This window comes from Trichechus manatus, unplaced genomic scaffold (genome assembly GCF_000243295.1).
Source record: "Trichechus manatus latirostris isolate Lorelei unplaced genomic scaffold, TriManLat1.0 scaffold00007, whole genome shotgun sequence".
Classification (NCBI taxonomy): Eukaryota; Metazoa; Chordata; class Mammalia; order Sirenia; family Trichechidae; genus Trichechus; species Trichechus manatus.
The window spans coordinates 15,513,731-15,519,698 of record NW_004443943.1 but is presented as its reverse complement, the minus strand read 5'-3'; positions in this window follow the sequence as shown (position 1 = coordinate 15,519,698).

Sequence of the window (5,968 nt, the reverse complement as noted above, 5' to 3'; positions counted from 1 at the left end):
TCAATAATCACTGTCCTTTGGTTGAAGATCAACGTAGTGACAAGTATTTTTATTTAAAACATCAACAATTTTAAGGACACTTTCTATTTTTAGTGATGAGTGAGAATATTAATTAGAAGAAAATGGATCTTCTATGATTAAGGCCACTTCTATCTAGTTCAACTAAATAGAGATGTACAAAGTTTTATTTTGAGTTTTAATCAGTAGTTAATTGCTGAGAGATTGATTAGATCGATTTCTGGTAATTAAATCATCGGCAAATCTAAAATAGTGAGTTGTTGCCTATTTTCATGAACTAAACATCCCAGTTCATTGGCTGTGTGGACATGTGAGCAATTCTTAAGTCTAGTAATACTTGAACAAGCCAGGTGGGTAGACTTATTCCCATTTTCAGTAAAGAATGTGTTAGAATTTAAGAAAAATTATCATTTAAAGTAAAATATGTCTCTACTGTTTACTTCAGCTCTTCAGAACTGAGTAAAAGCAGCCATGCCAATTGGCAGACTTGGAGTGCGGTTTGTAAAAGAGTTGAAGCTGAAACTGGAATGGTGAGTCTTTTAAGAAAGTACCTGCCCGCGTGACTCAGCCTCACCCACTCCGGGCTGGCTGGACAAGTGTGATGAGTTAACCCTGAGGTTCTTATCCGGACTAAATGGAACATTCCCACCATTGTTGTTTTGATGTGTGCCTATCATACATGGGATTTGACCTAATTAGAGGAGCTGAGGCAGAACTTGTCAAACACTCTGCAGAGACGTTTGTCCTCAGTTCCCCAGAGCTCACTCTGAAGTCAGGGAAAAGAAAAAAAAATTCTAGGAAAGAACTTTGGCTCCCACTGTTGACATTTTAGGATTTTAAAATGCTATAGCCAGAAGAGAAGAATATCTCATTTGGTGCTTTCATGTTAGTAAATGTGAAAATGTGTTAAATGACTTGCCCAGTATTATTTAGCTAGATTGTGGCAAGGCCAGAACTAAAATTCAGATATTTTAAATTTGCTGTTTGATAGTTTCACCACATGGAACAAAACGAACATTCCAATGCACTCTTCCCCATTCAGGGATGAAACTTAACCTACTACCAGAAAACAATGCTCTCAATCTCTGTGAACTGTCTTTTTTAAAAGTTCTCTCCTGGATTTAAAATTCAGAACAATTCTCGATGATTTCATTACAAATTTGGGAACTATAATCTACTCACGTTTGCTCTGATATGTTCAAGTAGGATCTCAATTTCCACATTGGATTAATATACTTGTGAATATTATGTAGATTTAGTAATGAGAGAGTTGATAGCAATAAGCTGATTAGGAAGAGTCTTATGTTTTTGGTAGTAGAATGACTTTCCCTTTATTTTCAGCCTTCAGCAGCTGTGACCTCCTTGGGTACCAAGCACAATGCAGAGAAGATAGCATCCAATTTTGGCCGTCAGATTCTTGAGTAACTTTATGAGTTCACAACTAGTGTTTTGGAAGAAGACAAAGCGACATCCCAAGGCCAGCTCAAAGAGCTACATTTTGAACCAATGTTAAAGAAACACAGTTCTTATTCACTGCAGAATATTAACAATGCCCTTATCACCTTAGCAACCCCAGCCCGTGGAAAACATCAGAGGCATTATCAAGAGAGGTAAGGGACCCAAATGTGCCAACGTGACCTTCAACTTGGGGTTGTTTATCTTGAGAGGTTTCTGTCAAGAAACTTTAAAATGTGCTTTTAAAACAGGAGGATTTAAAGTCCTCTGACATCTTGAAGTAAGGAGCCCTTGTGGCGCAGTGGTTAAAGTGCTCAGCCCCTAAGCGAAAAGTTGGCGGTTTGAACTCACTAGCCATTCTGTGGGAGAAAGACGTGGCAGTCTGCTTCAGTAAAGATTTACAGGCTTGCAGACCCTGCAGAGCAGTTCTACTCTGTTCTATAAGGTTGCTATGAGTAGGAATTGACTCGACGGCAGTGGGTTTTTTGGGACAACTTGAAATTAAGAAAATGCTCTCCCCTAGTGTTCACAATCTATAAATCAGTTAATATCAAGTTACAGCAAGGCAACAGGTCAACTAGGAGAAAGGGGAAGGACAAACTTTTTTAAAAAAAATAAATAAAATATCATGTGTCCCTATTCATAGATACACAGTGTGTAAAAACTGTAAAAATGGAAACAGCTAAAAAACAAAAATAAAACAGGACAAAATAAAAACAGTAAAACAAGAGTAAGAAAGAAAACAAACTGTAAAAGTGGAAACATTACATAACCTGAAGGAAAGAAGGAGGAGAGAAATAGCTGTCAAGATCAGCTTCAGAAATTTCCACCCATTACGCAAGGTGCTCAGTAAAGCTCACCTAAAATCTGCTTCCTGAGTTGCTTTTGCTTTTTCTTTGAACCATGACATGTAGAAAAATAACACCAGCCTTGATGGGATCCAACTATTAAGGACTGACTCTATTTGGATACGGGAAATGATTCCTTTCAAAACTTAACTAATTAAACAATGAAAAAACATTTCCCAGGTGGTATGCATGAGCTGAAAGTATTTTTTCCAATCTGTTTTTGGTTTCAGAACACACAGACTACAGATCAGTGTTCATACAAGTGTTCTTAAACATTTCTGAGTTATATAATCTTTGCAGAAGCTGATGAAAACTGTAAACCCTCTTCTCTGAAAAATGTACATATGCAAATCTACACAAAATTTCATATTTTTTTCAAGGGAGCCCATCCACAGAACTTTTGGGCTCCATGGACACAGCGTACGCAACCTAAGAACCACACAGTGAGAGATATTGCTAGTCTACCTTAGAGCCCGGCTATGGCTCAAGGATGACTAAATCTTGTAATTCCATTCACATATTTTGAATTCTGCTATCTGGTCCATAGATTGGTGATTCTCAACAAGTCTGAGATCTATAACTCTAATATTTTTGGTTTGGTTTCATAACATATATCTCCAGAAAGTTATTTTAGGGAATGCACATATGTATCTTTTTAATTAAAGTGAATGAAAATAAATTTTGTTTTGAGGCCATTTATGAGAGTTAAAGACATTTTAGATATAACAGAAATGGGGAAGGAATTAGACTAATAAAGTTGTAGGCATTAACCTGGGGAACACAATGATTCCTTCACAAAATGAGAAATTTCTGTTGGAAAAGAGTGAATCCTCAGGCTGCTCCACAGGCTGGATCAGTACCCCTCTGTCCATCACCCCCCTCCCTTGCTTTATTTCTACATTCAGCAAGCAACTTTCTTAGTTATGAAGGAATTTATCATTGGTTTCTCAGGTAATTTGGGAACCTATAAATAAGCTCCTCAGGTTGTTGTTAGGTGACGTCAAGTCGGTTCCGACTCACAGTGACCCTATGTACAACAGAACGAAACATTGCCTGGTCCTGCGCCATGTCTTAGGGATCGCCTTCCCTGTAAATGATTGCATTGTGCTGATTTCTGTGAAAATCACCTGATTATCTCTTGGTGTAATGAAATGTTCATTTAGCGCCTATTGGCCAGAAGGTGGGAGGATTAGAGGGATGCCAACCACTTGGCCACATCTGGTGGATATGCCACCCTCTGCCTGGTCATGGTCCTGCCTTGACTTCTATTTTAAACTGAACTTGGCTGGCCTTCTGAGTGAATCTGTATCTGAGAATGTTCTATTCAAGGAAGAGTACTTATCTAGGATAGGTTTATAGTTGTCAACTCCTGGTGAGAGATTATGCACAGTCTACATTTTGACAGCTACTGCTAAACTGCCCCCAGAAAGATTGAACCAACATAACTCTTCATAATAGGGCTTGAGCATGACTCTTTCTCCACGCCTTCCTTTGCCAATTCTGCACTTCATAAACCTTTTTAATTTTCCCAGTCTAATAGGATCAGAATATCTCATTGTAGTTTTAATTTGCATTTTCCTGAGTTATAATGAATTATAATGACATATTTAATGCATTTTGGCCATTTGATTTTCCTTCCTAAATTGCCTTTTAAAATTACTAGCCTGTTTTCTATTTTTCTTTAAATTTAAAGATTTAATTGGGCCTTTTATTTTTTATGGCTATTCATCTTCAGTTTGATATATATGTTGCAAATATTTTCCCTTCTCCTCAGAAAATCCCTTTTGGCTTATCGTCCCCCTCCCCTCCTTTTAGGATTATTTAATCATACAGAAATGTTAAAATGTTATGGAGTTGAATCTCTTGATGTTTTCATTTTCAGCTTCTGGGTTTTCTGTTTTTCTTTGACAGGTCTTCCTTACCTCAAAGTTATAAAAAAATATTTTTTATATATATTTCCATATTCTTACATTTTTTCTTAAATTTAGAACCCTAGAGAATTTGAAATTTATTTTTCAGTATAAGGTGGCATTGAATCCAAATTATTTTTTCTAAATAGATATTTAATTTTATCTGTATCGCTTCTTATATAGTCTTCTCTGATTCCACTGCTATGAATGTCACCTTTACCCCCTCATAGTGAAAAATCTGAAGCCCCCCAGAGAGGTTACACGATTTTTCTACAGCCATGGTTCTCAACTGGAAGTGATTTTTGCTTCCCAGGGAACAGGTGGTAATGTCAGGAGATATTATTGGTCGTTACCACTGAGGGGATGCTACTGGCATCTACCGGCAGAGGCCAGGGAGGCTACTAAATACGCTGCCATGCACAGGACAGCCTCCCCCAACCCAGACTCCTCTGTCCCAAATGTCAATAGTACCGAGGTTGAGACACCTTGACCTAGAGCCATAACAGTATCTGAATACAGGCCCGTGGGAAAAAAAATATCCAACTGTATTAGTTTCTTAGGGCTGCTGTAACAAAGAACCACAAATTGGGTGGCTTTAAAGAGCAGAAATTCGTTTCACATTTCTGGAGACTAGTAGTCTGAATGCAATATGTTCTCTCCAAACACTGTAGAGGAAGATCGTTTCATGTGTCTCCCTGCCTCTGGTAACCCCAGGCATTCTTTCGCTTGTGGTAGCATCACAGGGTTGTCTTCCCTCTGTCTGTCTCTCTGTGTTTTTTCTAGTCTTTTATAAGGACTCCACTATGATTAGATTAGGACTCACCCTACACCAGTATGCCCTTCTGTTAACTGATAACATCTTCAAAGACCCTATTTCCAAACAAGATCATGTTCACAGGCACCAGGGATTAGGATTTCAACACATCTTTCTGGGGGACAAAATTCAATCCGTAACACTCTCCAACTTCTAAAAGGTATATGAACATGCTCTTAAAATCAGTATTTAAAAGTCTTGGTTTTCAATATCTGTTGATAAATCCTCCAAAATGTGTTTGCATATGAACTTGTTCCCTTTCTTTAGTAGCTATCTGTTTTCCGGGTGAGAAAAATGTGAACTTTTCTCGTTGTCTGTCTCGGAAGCAACGTTAGTTCATTTCTATGAGATACTCCCTATTCTTCATGACACTGAAGAATTTTCTTCTCACCAACTCTGGAATAGATTGTTTAACCTTCTCAGGTTCCACCTGAGACCTAATGAAGTAGGTCTCTGGGTTCGGGGCCCAGAAATTTGTATATTTATCAAGTGAACCAAAGAAGTCGGAGGATAGGCTGGGTTTGAGGGCAACTGCTGTGAAGCACTCAGACGCGCTGCCTGTAGACAGTAGCATCACTAGGTTAGTGTCACCCAGTGTGTTAAATCATTGTGTCTGTCTCCCCCACCCCCCCGCCATGGACCTCCTCCCATACCAGACCATACACAAGTCTTAGTAATGTCTATTAACAATTTTAATTATAGAATAATATGTGATAAATATAGCTGTAAATTGCTTAAATGTAATATTTCTTCTCATGGCGACTCTATAGGACAGAGTAGAACTGCCCCATCGGGTTTCCAAGGAACAACTGGTGGATTCGAACTGCCGACCTTTTGGTTAGCAGCCATGGCTCTTAACCACTATGCCACCAGGGCCCCAATATTTCTTAGATTATATGAATACTAACAAAAAAATTGTTTGG